The following is a 15,586-nucleotide window of genomic DNA, read 5'->3' on the forward strand; positions in this document are numbered from 1 at the left end:
AGTTCTCACTGATACGGAAACTAAAGATTTTTTCCGTGTTTTCTCACGAAGCTTGTGGCCCAGCAACATTAAATCAATACCAACTTTTGCTTGCCTTTGTGCAGGGTTTAACAGGCTTGCATTAACTTCCAAGGATATCAAAAACTTGACAACTATATCCTGAATTGGCACAGCCTTAAAGAACAAGTTACTCAAATCATACAAGAAATGCTGAAATCATTCTTATATTCAGACCCAAAGTTGTAACCACTAATGTGAAATAAAATTCTTAAAGAAATTTATACAGTAGCAAGGGTAAAGACTGTAGCAGCAGCAGCATCTGTTACCAGGGTTACCAAATCTAGAAGGAAAACAAGAAACCTGCTGACACTGATTTACAGAGAGATATATGTAAACATTCGTGTAGACAAGAGATTTATATTTTATATTCAGTGAATTTTAGTGGTGTAACATTAAATACTGCTGCTATTGAAGCTGAACCAAAACAATGCAAGGAAAGTTAATGAACAGCCACACCAAATGGCATATATCTGATTTCTTACCTGAAGTGTGATCCATCCATCATTACTACTGTCCCACGACAATGCTTCAGCAACCACATAAAAGATCTGGTAAACTCCTAAGTATTTAAAAAGAAATAGCATGTTACACAATATAAAAGCCCCCAAATCCATTGCAAATAGAAAAATAGTATTTCAGAATTCAGTGTGACACTGAATTTGCAAGGATTTTTTTAGTTCCAATGATTTAGAATTTTGCAAAACTGTGATACATTTTGCTGAGGCATAATCAGAGCCACAAGTAACATAATTACTTACAGGACTAATTATAGATGGAAAACATCCACATGACATGTAAAAATAGAAGAATCAATAGAGAAACAGTAACCCATAGTTGGTTTGATCATTTGGCACCTATGCTGCATCTACGTATTCACTTGTTGATACTAATTCACAGTAGATCTAGGGAAGTTTTTCAGTTCTCACGGGAAAAGAAATAACATTTCCAAATTATGGTTGCATTTTATAGAAAGAATGACTTATGCTAAATGTGAAATACATCTTTCTTTAATATTTTTTCCTTCCTTTTCCATCGGAAAGCTCTGTGTTTAAGTGGCCAGGTACAAAGAATACTTTAAAATTCTGGACACAGCTATGTTTAGAGCTGCATTTTGACTTTAGAACCACAAGATGAGTACATTCAAGAACTCCGCAACTTACATCAGCTAAATGGTATCTCTGCAAAGTCCTTTTTTTTATTAATCAAATAGCAAATTGGAAAAAATCTACACTGTTTGTGTTACATGTGCCCTGCTAGTGTTACATGTGTCTGCTTGATTAACTGAGTAACGGTGTAGTTGGGAAATTAACCTTCCAGATTTCACATACTGCAGTTAACTCCCATGTCTGCAAGCATAGTACCATAAACTGCAGGACAAAACATGCTTTCCAAGGCACAGGAAAAGTTCTTCTTCATAACAGCACACAGGTGGGTCTGCTCTTACAAAGGACAGCATACTTTATTGTGAGCTACCTCTGTAACACATACCTCCTCCCTGCTGTACGTTATAAAATTATCTCCATCGGATCTAAGGGGCACAATGCAATCTCCACATGGGTCCCACTCAATTTCCAGCAAACTGCACCACATGGAAGAACATTCTAATTTGTGCTGTTTCAGTGCAATTGCTTCTCATGGACAGTCCAGCTGCCTACTCCAGTAAGTCAGACTTACCAAAGCATCACTCAGGATAGGGCTACAACTGTGTTTGCCTGTACTTCATTTACAAAGAGATGAAGCTTACAAAATCCACAAGCAGAAACCCATCTCATCATCTACAAAGCTGGAAATGCTTTATCTAATATTAGCTTTTCTATATTATGCCTTTTCAAATCATCCCAATTTTACATAACTGCCTAAAAGCCTAGAGAACCTCACCGCATATTATGCAGCAGAGGCTTCAGTGTATCGCTGTGTTAAGAAATAAAATACAGCAGGATCAGGTAATATTCTTATTTCATTAGTGACTCCTCTGATATTTCTTCTGTTTACAAATTAAATCAATAAATCAATCAGATAAATGTAAGTTAACCTTATCCAGAATGCATCTCATAAACTTGGTGTACATTCAAGCTATTACACAGCAGCAGGAGACCCTAAATTACAGTTCCCTATTCCCATTTAAATCCCACTGGTGTGAATTCAACAATGAGCCAATGAAGACCTAAAATATATAGAGACACCTGACAGTTGTACCATTACCTGCAGTGGCTTTGATCTATAATTTTCATCTCATAACACTAAGGTCCTGAAAATCCAGCCAAAATATCAGCCAACTTTTCCCAAAACACCTGCTGTTAAAACTGGAGTCTCTTCCAACAGAATGTCTGCAATTTCTCTGCAAGGAGATCCAACATCACTGAAGAATGTAGGAAAAACAGAAACCTCTCTAAAGGCACAAGCTGCCTACCTGAACTTAAGGCATTAAAAAAAACCAAAAAACAACGTGATAAAATTAGTTGATAGAAGAGCATACCTAATTTATTCAACTGTGATTCCTAACTTTAGAGGATAATTGCCACTTGTGACTAATTAAAGCCACATTAAGTATTGAACAAAAGACCTTCAAAAACATTCAGCTCAAAGAGTGCTGGAGCAAGAGTATAGTGAAGAACAAAAGTTCATGTGGAATTCTATTCAGACTGTGGCTCTTAGGCCATCCCTATGGACTGTTGGTAGTCTCTACAATTTCAGAAGGTGCTCCACAAAACAATCGTGAAGCGGGGAAAAAACCAAAACCACATTCCTGAGTGTGCAAGCAACAAAACTGGAGAGAAATAAAACAAGTAGGTCACCAGTCAAAGCTGAGTGTGATTCTCATCTGGTCACAAATGAGAAACATTGTTGAAACAAAGCACAATGTTATCCATACATTTTTCTTTTATCTGAAAAAAGAAAAAGTATTAGGTTACCTACTGATGAAAGACAGATTGATGAATACTTTTACAAGTTATATTTCTTTGAAAATATATACTAGACACATAAACACGCCTCATAGGGGCAAAATCTTTGGAGCAAAAATAAGGAACACAAAAGCATACAACAGAACCCAAAATGCTTTCCAGCTCTTGGTGTCAAGTGTGTGCCCAAGCAGAAACTCAGACCATTTTTGGGGACACCTGCCTTCATGCCTTGGCTTCAACATCAGGAGCTCCCAGCAGGGAACCCAAATGGGCGCTGTGTCATTTTTTAGACAGGGGCTCATGATGGTCACCAACCTACCAACTAGGACTTGGTCACCACCTCCCCAAATAAAGTAGAAGCCCAAATAAAGCAGAGGCCCAAATAAAGCAGAAGTCAAAGCTAATATCAAGATTTAACCTTTAAATTAGACAACTTTCATCTGATTTTGATTTCTTAAGCCAATTAGGGCAGTCACATTAGTCAATTTTAAATACCTGACTTCCTTCCCAAGGAAATTGATACAAGTGTTGCTTTGTCTACTCAGACAATAGCGCTGCCTGAGGCTGGCAGCCCTAAAATGCTGGGGAGAGAGTCAAGATCACTAGAATCAAAATCCTTCCACCCTCTCCTTACATCCCCATCAGAGAGAGGAGAGCCCTGAAGGATCAAGCTATTGCCCTGAGCAATGGCTATGGCCCTCTACACCACTTGCTTGAGTGGAAAGCAGCTGTACCACAGCCATCAACAGCCAACTGAGATATTTCTGAGTGATTACAGAGGGGCCAGCAGCCCCTCTGCCCTCGCCCATTCCTGACCGGAGGTGCTGCTGGGATATGAGACAATGAGGTCTATATATGCAACTGAAGAGAGTTGCTCACCCTAGAATTCCTCCTTTTCTGCCAGGAACCATTGAAAGCTGTTTGTGCTAGCTGTGGAAATCAGTCATGCTCTTCTGGAGCAGTCAGATGTATCCTGTGGGTATTGCTGGCTGCCAGGCTCAGTTCCAGCATCACTGTCTACATGATGCCCCTTCTTCCTTCACACCAAGCAAAGTTCTGTGGCAGAAGATTGTGTGAAATGCACCAGAAAATGTTGTTTCTTTCATAAATACTATCAATGCTTCTCATAAGAACTAGACTAGGAATTATTTTACAAGAAAAAGATCGTTTGTAGGCCAGGGACAAAAGCACTACCATGAACTAGGTCAATCCCATCATTTGTTACTGTTCAAAAGTACAATAACAGCGGGAAGAGAAGGTCAGGGTGGAATAATCATTTGTTAACAATTTTAATAGTAAAGCTTTATTGGTTTTCCCTATGGATTCTCATAGTTATTATAGTGAAATTAAGTATTTTTCCTCCAAGTGAACTCTTGTTAATCCTTTTATTTAGGTTCAGAGCTACAGTACATGACCCTGCAAGAACATTCATCTACAGTCACAGCTGGAGCCGCAGACTCACTGGCTTGAAGGAATTAATTTCTTTGCAAGGTGGAAGCAACTGAAAAGCCAACGGCTTATCTACAGGAAAATCTGAATTTCACCAACTTGTACAAAGAACAGGACAAACCAAAAATCTATAATCAGACACCTCATGAAAGAGCAGATGAGAAAAAATTCTGGCACATTAGAGGGATACAATTTGGGGGGAGGAATATTCTGGTGGTTTGTCATACCACATAACAATCCTTAGGTTTAAAAAAAAATCTGAATTTTATAACCAGATTAAATTTTACTTCAATGAACTGCCATCAAGAAGTCTTTCAGACTTCACAGTGCTTAACTCCAGCTGCCCAGGCTTTCTATTATCTCATACCTTTGACAGTAATTTATTCATTTGCAAGACTTATCTGAAGCCAGTTATAACATTACCAAGTGAAAAGCCTGTTCTTGCTTCACCTTGGTTGTCAACTTCTCCGTTCATTTTCTCCCACATAAGTAAATAACAATAGAGGTGGGAAGAATGCTGGAAAGTCAGACTGTTAGACTAGTCATACTGGAAAAGACTGTCACCAAAAAAATGCTAAAATGCTACAAAGTAGAACCTTGGCCATCAGGTCACCAAGTGTAGATATTGAAACAGGTCATGAGCAGGCAGAACTTAAAACATGAGCGGCAATCTGCACCTGGAATCTAAAATCTGGATTTTCTGCTTTTGATGGTATTCAAGAAAGTGCTGCATAAGCAGTTTAAGTAGTTTAATTTTCTCAATATTAAAAAAAAAAAAAGGAAAGGAAAATTTGTAAAGCAGTGTTCTTTTTACAAGAAGCCTTACATAAGCATTCACCAAATGCATCACACTCTTGTTTTATACAGAATGCAGTGAGACATTATTAACTTGATCGTGCATGAGTACAGTCAGCACCTTTCTAATTATATGAAAGTTTGACCCATTAAACTGATCAGGAATATTTGTATATCCACAAGAATTCACAGCAATTTATTTTGAGCATATTGCACTGAAATATTTACTTATGCTTTCTGAAGCTGGGCATCCCTGACATTTTTGAGACCTCAATATCTTGAATTTTTCAAATCATTGCTTTCTTAATCAAGGAATAAAGAGGCATAAAAGCTTCATTTAATGAAAATAATTTAGAAACATATTTTTTTGAGGAGAATCTAAGCACAGAGAACCCAGAGTACTTTTAATCTTTGCCTATATTTAATTTAAGTATTGAACTTGGTTACATTTACAATAGATTTCCAGCACATTCTCTCTGAGAAAATATTACAGTCACACTGAAATTCTTAAAAGCCTTTGAAACAGCATGAGCAGGTCTTTACTAGAATTTTTTAATAAGTAGCAGCTGCCAATTAAAAGAAAAAAAACCAAATAAATCTCAATTAATTTGATTTAGAAATAGGGTTTTTATCAGTATGAAGTGAAAATACAATTAATTAAATCACTCCAATGATGGAGCATTCTCATTACACATTTATTTTATCCTACTAGTGCACTTAGCATAGCTGCCCTCAATAGTGTGTTCTCAAAGAGACACTACTCAGATGATTCAGGTCAGACTTCCCTGATTAAAATGATCACATTGACACAGGGCATCCGCTAAGGAATCCACATACAGGAAAGAGCAGGTACTGTGCAGCCTTTGGAGGTTTCCCTGCTGCTCGCTTCTTGGATGAGGAGGAGAAGATTTCAGCAGTAAAAGCCAAAGGGTACACTGAGCCCCTCCACACCAGTGCTGGAGGGTGAGCTGGAGCTGCCAAAGCTCCACAGATCCTTCCTCCCACTACACAAAGAGGTTCCCTTCTAACCGCTACTTGCTAAACAGCTTATTCCTTGAGAGATATCTAGCAATATAAATTCACATTGCACCAGCATTGCTACACACATAGCAATCACCAGCTGACAAAGAATGATGCAGTAATGCTGTTCTGATGTTTTTCCTCTTCTGGTGTCTCTTAATAGCACTGATTCCCCCAATGGAAGAAAATCCCTGAGCAGGAACCATCAGGTTACACAGATTAGAGAGGCCTTTGAAGATGAGCTGTGCCAACAGCACTCCCAAGTTAATAAGGATGTGAGCAACGAAACCAGAGCTTGACACAGAAATATTAAGGATCTCCAGCAGTAACCTGGCTGACCTGGTGGCAGCACATTGCCAAACAGTCAGAAAACTCAGTCGTCGTTTCTTTCCTAAGCACCAAAATAAAAAGCAGCCTTCAAGTTAAAAGCTGACTTAATCCACTTACAAAAGTCATCATGAGCTATAATGGCATCACCTCCCCCTCATTTTTAATTTTGTTCTTTTCATTATCATTATCCCAGGTGGCTTCCAGGAAGTCCCTTGCAAACTAGTCACTATTATGAAGATGGCCTATTTTAATCACAGTCCCTTGACAAGAACAGCTAATTATCTAACTTTTCTGTCTGAACTACCAGATGGCTTTAGTTCAATACTTAACTTTTAGTTTTCAGTAACTGGTGATACTTGCACATTAGAAAATGTCAGGGATTACACAGAACAAAAATATTACCACTAACAACACCAGCACCTCAGACACAGGCAGGATAGAAACATATGTATCTACTGCATCTTCCACTAAAATAATAAAGTTACTTGAGACAGCAAGCATCTCTCACATTTTCTTTTCTTATGGAACTTCCCAAAGGTGTGCCAGTAGGTTTTTGTTATTATTACATTGTTTGGTTTTTTGTCTTTAAACAACATTAACACCCATTCCAAGGAAAGCGAGGAGCTTCCATGTTGTTCCCACCAATCTCTTTTGCACTTTCCCAGTTGTCCTCCTCCTGAGATCCCACTTTTGGCTGCATCTACTTGCCTGAGAGAGCAGGAAGCATGCCCACACTGCATCTGTGCCCAGCACACCTCGGGACTGAGCAGCCAGAAATCATCTAGGCATGGTGTTCCATGGGACTGACTACACAAACATGGTGTCCCATGGGACTACCCAAGTTAGGGGGGATGGTATTGCAAGATTGTCATCACTGACAGTGCAATTAGCAAGTACAGCTTTCATGTGCCTGCCAAAATGTGTACCAAAGCAGGCAGATATCCACTGGTTCCAAACACTGGAGTTCAGGCAGGGTTTGAGAGCATCCTTGTCCATGGCATGGTGCATTGTAGACATGAAACACGGAGGGGATCTGGCCTGAGTGCATTGGGGCAGTATTTACCCTTGGTATGCATAAGGAAAATACAGCTGACTCTGACTAAAGACACTGAAGATCAACCAACAGCAAGACAAGGCCAAAGATCAGCCAAGTGAAGGAGTTTTGTCCATAGGACACTGTATCACAGGAGGGCAAAACCCACTGGATATTAACCATGCAAATATACCCCTTATGTACAAGCAATTTTCTTTTATATTCCTCTCACCAAAACCTAGAGCTTATTGCATGCACCTATTCTGCACTGCCAAAATTTTCTTCCAAAATACAGCAGCAAAGCAAAGATTGATTTGTTTTTTCCCTATTGGTTACAATTTGTGTGACTACCTGTAGCCATTCAGTGATGATGCAACATTCACTGCTAAATAATTGAAGAACCCAGACTTGAGAAAATTCCAATGACTCTGACAACACAGAGAAGTTTTAACTTCTTTTTTATGAAGAGTAGAAATGGAGTCTAGTGTCTGGATACAAAAACAAATTAAAAAGCATTGATAGGTAAGAAGACACCAAATTCAAGTCTCTAAAAAGGCATTACAAGAAATAATAAATAAAATTTCAAACAGTATTTTTTATTATTTTTATGTCTGTGTATCTTTAGACAGTCAATGACTTTTAACTACCTGCTCTATAAGGCTTAGGATGTATTTCTAGGACAAAGAAAATACCTTCACATTCAGAAAGCAAATTTTTAGTCATATTAGATCTAAGAACATATAATTATTTAATTGTACTGATAACAAATTCAGAACAGAGACTCGCTGGGGTTTTTTTAAAAGATAGCAGTCAGTTACTTCTGTGAATAACTAGAAACAGCAGCACAACCATATTACCATAGTTTATGATATAGCAAGCACAGTCAGACAAGTGCCCCCCAGTACCATCACAGCAACACTAGGATGCCTAAACATAAATAACAGACAGAGTTTTCCCAAGTTTACAGCAGTGGCTCTGGTAGCTGTAACAACCATTACACCAGCAGAAATCAGTTTTTGTCACTGGTGTGGCAGGTGTTCAGACAGGCAAAGAAAGACTGTCTGAATATCTGCCACACCAGTGACAAAACTGATTTCTGCTGGTGTAATGGTTGTTACAGCTTCCATTTGTAAGGCTGCTCATCTCCAAATTCATCATGGCAAGGATGTTCATTAAATTAATGGAACACCTCTAGACTGATGAACTTGGGACAGTTCTTAGATTTGGGTCTGGATTCCAAAACTGGTTTGACCTTCTCAACCTTAAGTGGAAGTTACGTCAGGTTTCATTTTCTGCCACTAGAGTACAACTGAAGTTAGTTCTTGGAACAAGTACTCCAATATAAACCCAAAACATAACATCCTCCACCCCTTTAATATTTGCTTGAAGATATTTATGAGAGACTTATACATGCAAACCTTCCCAAACTGAATAATAATTTACATCTGTGGAATCCGTAACATTAATCTTGCAACAATCACACTGTAATGTCTATTTTTAGAGTTTTTGGAGCTAATTTAAGAGTCAGGGCTGAGCATAAGAGGTCTTGGGAAACTGGCTTGTAATGACAATCTCTAGTTATATTCCACAGAGCCCTAGATCCTCCTGAAATGGAAAACCAGGGTAACTATTGCCAAGAAAAGTAAGTTTGCTTGATTTTTCCCATGTAGTGCTGTTGAATGTTCAGTTAACCAGAGAATCACAGAATCAGTGATTCTGTGGTTAAGAATCACATCCAGTCTTAAACACCTTCAGGGACAGTGGTTCTGCCACCTTCTTGGGCAGCCCATTCCAATGTCCAACCACCCTTTCTGTGAGGAAATTCTCCCTTATGTCCAGTTTGAACCTCCCCTGGCACAGCTTTACACTGTGTCCTCTTGTCCTATCTCTTATTATTTGGGAAAAGAGGTCAAGCCTCATCTCACTACACCCTCCTTTCAGGCAGTTGCAGAGTCATAAGGTCCCCCCTGAGCCTCCTTTGCTCCAGGCTAAACAAGCCCAGCTCCCTCAGCTGCTCCTCACCAGACTTGTGCTCCTGACCTTTTGCCAGCCTTATTCTGGTAAAGTTCTGTCCTCCTCTCAGGACACAGTCCAGTGTCTCAATGTCCCTCTTATATTGGGGGAGCCCAGAACTGGGCACAGCACTCAGGGTGTGGCCTCACCAGTGCCAAGTACAGGGAAGGAATGACCTCCCTGCTCCTGCTGGTCACATTGTTGCTGATACAGGCCAGGATGCCACTGGCCTTCTTGGCCCCCTGGGCACAGCTGGCTCACATTCAGCTGTTGTCAATCAGTACCTAAGGTCCCTTTCAGCCTGGGCACTGTCCAGCCACTCTCTCCCCAGTCTGTAACGCTGCAGGGGGTTGTTGTGGCCAAAGTGCAGGGCCAGCTTGGGTTCTGGGCAGTTTGTCATACTGCAGTGTCTGCTGCCACTACTCAGCTTCAGTTTGATTAAATCAGTGGGGGAGTGACTTCAAGGTATGGTTTTAAATGAACATGTCCTATATTGGTTGGTTTCTGTCACACAGTAATTTGTCCAAGCAGCAGAAGCATGGGACAGATCTCATCTGCCTGTCCTGTCCTGGCTGCCCAGGCAGCTTTGGCCAAGCCAGTTTTAGGCTGCATCCCATTACTGAGTTCAGCTGCACATCATCTCCTCACCTAGAAGAACCTCTAGCTATGTCCTGTCCTAGTGTTGGGATGAGACTCCTCTCTTTTCCCTACATCTTGGTTCACACCGTCCCAGAAGGAGCTCAAAAACATCTGGAACATCTCTGCAGCATGCCCCCAGTGACAAACTGAAACACTGCTTGGGTGTTCTGTAACTTCAGTTCCCCACTAAAACAAAGAGCTACCTCACCACAAAAGTGACGTAAAGTTTAACCTATTAATGAACATAAATGACCCAATCAATAATGCCTACATAGGTAAATATTGACAAAGGGCAACGATTTCAAAGAAGCAACTCAAGTACATGGAGTCATTCCTCTGTGGGATTACTGCTCCATGGTGACTTTCTTTCAAAGCCCTGACTATCTCACAGCACCTTCTCATGCATATGCATGCTGCCAGTGTCCATTCTACAATCTGAATCACTTCCCACCTGCAGCTTCATTAAGTGGAAGCATCCTAAAAGAAAAGTGAGGGGGTGGAAGGGTGGGAACCTCAGGAGAAAAAGTATTTACAGCTAGAAAATACATGGACAAACCTTTTTTTCTTGACCAAGAATACTAGATATTCTAAAATGTAGAAGATAACGCCTCTGAGAGCACATATAAGCAACAGCATGTTAATAATGTTAAGCATTTCCTTCCTTTCTTTATGAGAGGAGTCAATTGAATAGGACAAGAAATAATTTCTTCCTTATATTTTCATCCATCCTTGCTACATATCTATGCACCATCATCTAAGCATTGAGAGAGTCTTACATGGTATATAAAGACCTGTGTTCCTGCAGACACTCATAATATCATGTTAGAACTCTGATTAACAGCCATATCTTAACATCAACTCATAAAATTAATAACATGGGTGATATACAGCAATATCAGAAGGCCTCCAGATACAGACCAGCTTGGACAAGCCACATGAGTGAGTTATCTTTAGTTCTGCAAGGAACTGATGAGGTAATTCCTTCAGTAACTTATCAAAGGAAAAAAAAGCATACAGCTTTAAATCCTAACTCACACTTTAACCCACATAGCAGCAGGAGAGTTTTACTAATTGCAATCTGCAGAACATATGGACTGGAATACATCCCATCATCCAGCACCTCAAAACTACAGGCATTAAGTCGCTAAGCTTTAGCACACTGTTTACAATTTGCCTTATGAATATGTCACTGCATTTTACATTACTAAGGCATACATGTAAAGAAAAGAAAGAAGCTTTATTGGCTGCAACTCACACAAACATCAAAGAAATCCATCACTATACTGCCTTTCCATTAAGGCTAAGCAAGGACAGTGGGTTTATGACCCCCTTTTTACACAAAACAGATTCAGAATCTTTTTTTCCCTGCCTTCACATTTCCTGACTGCATCCTTGTGTAAGGAAGCCTGTGAGCCTTTGAAGCCTCCACCCAAAACAAACATGAATCTTTATAACTTTTGTAATCTGCTTTTTGGCCACCCAGTGAGAATCTTACAGGATCCCTTGTTTGAAGGCCACCACAGAATAATACTAGCAGGGGATAAGAAAAAGAAGACAAGATCCAAATATAATCATTACACAATATTTTCCTAATGAAATATAAAGCTGCTTTAATCTAAACAGTATATTAAGATCATTGTTAATCAACTTCAAATGAGGGACTGTAGTCATCAATTTAGCAGAGTGAAACCAAAACAAGCAGAAAATAATTTTAATGTTTAGACAGGAATTCTAAAAATGACACATCTCTCAGATAAATAGGCAGTATTATCCTAAATTTTGAAACCTCTGCTAAACAGGTGTTCCCTGGAGACATATGAATCTGCGACTGACATTGGTCCTTCCTAAGAATAATCAAACTCTGTTTCCAAGAGCACATGCTACACAGGACTAGGATGTTGAAACCCCAGACCAAGCTGGAGGAGAAGCTGCCTCAAGTTTCTGGAATCCAAGAGACATGTTTTGGGAAGTCTCTCTCACCCCAGCCATCATCCCCAGTGCAAATGGAACAGAATAGCAAGTGCTGCTGCACAGGTGAGAATTCAGTGCCACAGGGATTCTTCCTTCCATCCTAAAACAGGTTATGCCTCCCCACAACTTTGAACATCTTCACTCTAAAAAAGGGATGGATTGAGCAGTACAGCTAAAAACGTATTAGCTGTCCCACTATCATGATCCAATACTGTATTTGGCTCTTATTTATTTCGCACTGTCACGATTTACAAGTTCACAGTCCCTTTTTATCTCCCCTCCGTTCACATTTCTGAGAGCATTTTAATTTCCAGTTTGCAAAAGAAAACCCAGATGTAATTCCAGTTTAATGTCTTTTTACTACTAAGTTATGCGACCCTAGAAAATCCTTTAAACACAAAATTCATACTCTCAGGATTTTTCTTATCAAAAACAACATGTAACTTTTACATATTTCAAACTCTCCCACGAAGTCTACCTTACACTCATTTATTAGCATTTTTATTTATCAAACCACAGGTGTATTTAAAAAAAAAACTTAAAAAACACTCAGAAGTGAACTGCTATGATATAATGTAACAGTTAATTATTCATTACAATCATTACCTGCAAAGGCAGAGATATTGAAAGAACCCTTACAGTGAAGCATTCCCATAAAAGAAACAGGAAGAAGAACTGATCAAGATGTATGGAGATATATCTGTCTCATATTGGCTGCTTTGCTTTTCCTTCACATTCATATGAAACTTGCAAAGCATGTTTCTGCCATTACTCTTAAAGAAAAACAAAAAGCAAGCAGAAACACAGATCGATATGTGGAAGCTCTGTGGTTCACCTATAGCACTCCTTCCCAGCTCACAAACTGTCAACACAGGAAAGATTAGGAAAAAATTGCACTGGTAAAGTGCTCTGAAACTTTTCAGAAAATTAAATTATATGTCCTGAGGAAAAAACACCCTAGATTGAGGCCTTAAAAACATTCCTCTTTTCCTACACCTTCTGATTTGATAGCATCTCTTCACAAAATGAAACCCTTTGATCTCCAGTTACTTGCTGTGGCACCTGCATCCTAGGGCTGGGTTTTCCTTGTTTGTGGTTTCAGGAAATCATACTCTAGGGATACACAAACAGAAGTGCCCATCAGGTCTCTTTAAAGTACAGAAAACCAAGGAGGACAAATAGGCTGCCAGACACAGCAATTCTGCAGTGAAACAGAGCCATATGCACACACAGTATAGGTCACACCAGAAGTGAGAGAAAGTGGAGATGGGAAATAGCTCTGCAGAAATGAATGCCACAGCCAAAGAACACATTCTGCAAATCAGGGCAATGAATACTCAATCCAACCCCTGCTGTTTCTTTAAAGTGCAAGAAGAACTTTATGGTATAGAAAATATATCACAGCTCACATGTTACCTCATGTAAGAAAGTTCTGGGTGTCAAATGAGCCAAAGGTAGGAAACAGCCTAAAGGTGTGTGTACTGCAATGCCCTGACTCAGGCAGCCAGCAATGGCAGGGCCCAGACTCTTGGAATCCACTGATACCAGGCAGGAATGCATCTGCAGAGTAAATATGGCACCTTTCAAACCTACAAGCTCAAAATACCATCAAGGGGAAGTTTGCTGTGGGGTGCATTTAGGTTTGCAAAAAGGCAAATTGATATAATATTTTGTATCTTCAGCTACTTTCATTCAGCTGCTTACATTCATTCATACAAATCATCTGACAGGACTTAGTCACATGTTTAGCAATAATATTCAAAGAATTGTTAGGAAAATAAAAGTCTTATCAACATCTTAAGCATAAATATATCTCAAACTACATTTCAAAATGTTTAGGATTTTTTTGAGAATTAAATATTTTTTAAGCAGGTCATTTTAACATACAGTAAGTACCACATTGTGTGAGCAAACACAGCTCTGGGGAAACACTACTGTCACCTTTTTTGCCCTGCAATGTCTGTCACTGCCATTCTGGAACCAGGCATTTCTCTCCCTTTAAGACAGTGCTGCTCACAGCTCCCTACTTAGCATATGGAAAGAGAAAAACTTTCCTAAAGGAAGCATCTTGAATATATGTTAGCTGCTGAGAATTTAAGTAATATACACTACAGAATTACCAGTTTTATTAAAACCTGAAAATACAAGATGTGCACACAGCAAGAAGAGGATAAACTTGTCGATTTCTCACCGTATTTCCATTTTTTCAAAGTCTATAGAAAGAATGAGGGATTCAGCATGACCCACTTTGCTGCTGTCTCATCTTCCCTCCATCACAAGAACAGTTCAAGTGAAAATAATCCCTTCTCACTCAGTACATATTCTCTGTTAAGCCATACATCAGCTAAACAACCCACATCATCCCAGTGAAGCTGCTGAATGGTTATCTCTCAAACTGAATCTTTTTTTTGCTAGACCTATATGGTGCTAGATACCAGTTGCATAGAAAATTCTAATATACATAGATATATATATGTATACACACACACACACACACACTCCATGAGAAAGAAAGGCTGCCTTGAGATTCTGGCTATGCACAAGCATTCCTTCCCTTGCCAGTAACCAGAATGTAAAACAACTGTCCTCCCCTGAAAACTTCCTTTTATTGGGATATTTGTTTCTAATTCATCTAAAAAAACTAAATCAACTGACAAATCTGAAATAGCTAAACTGCCATTTACAACTGCAATCTGGCTATGGTCAAACATTTGTTATTTTTATTTGCAGAAGATCAAAATTACTTTCAGACTAAAGCACTTTTTCAAAGGCCCTTGGTGCAAATTCAATTTATGAAAACTCATCACTGACAACATCAATATATGCCTTTCTGTGAGATCCAGTTCTGCATTTCCCATAGAAAGTACATTAACCTCTTAAATAAGCAACCCATATAGGCTTGCTTCCAGCTGCCTGTAAGCAGATGAGACTGAAAATACTTCAGACCTGGAGGCTGGAACCAGCTGCTGTCTTTTAAAGAAGTATTGGTTTCATCCCAACATCCTTGTCGATAAGATAAAAAGAAATATTCTCACAATTCAAAAATTTCTTTTTCTGAGTCACAGAAAAAAATTAACCTTTTATTTGCAAAAAAGCACTCTTCAATCTCAAGAGACTAGAATATTAATAAGAAAATCCATAAGATTTATTAATTAATATGAATTAATATCAATTTAATGTGCAGCTTTAAATGTGCAACAGAATTAATATGAATTTAACGTGCAGCTCACAAAAAAATTTTGCATCTTTGATATTTCCACAAACCTTGAAATAGAAGTTGGCCAGAACTCTGCTTTTGGGTTACTTAATTGTGATTGTGAAAGGAAAAAAAAAAAACCAAAACAAAATAACTGTCATCCCTGAGATTCATCAA

At 39.0% G+C, this 15,586-nt stretch overlaps 1 long non-coding RNA gene across 6 annotated transcripts in view; it reads right to left on the bottom strand.

Moving 5' to 3' along the window:
- The window catches only part of LOC115901469, a 259,757-nt gene that overhangs the window by 177,705 nt on the left and 66,466 nt on the right, over positions 1-15,586 (bottom strand). For all 6 annotated transcript variants that reach the window (XR_004060540.1, XR_004060543.1, XR_004060544.1 and 3 more), the window contains exon 3: positions 543-619. This is a non-coding gene — a long non-coding RNA (uncharacterized LOC115901469). The remainder of the gene's footprint in view (positions 1-542; positions 620-15,586) is intronic.

This window comes from Camarhynchus parvulus, chromosome 2, assembly GCF_901933205.1.
Source record: "Camarhynchus parvulus chromosome 2, STF_HiC, whole genome shotgun sequence".
NCBI classification, from domain to species: Eukaryota; Metazoa; Chordata; class Aves; order Passeriformes; family Thraupidae; genus Camarhynchus; species Camarhynchus parvulus.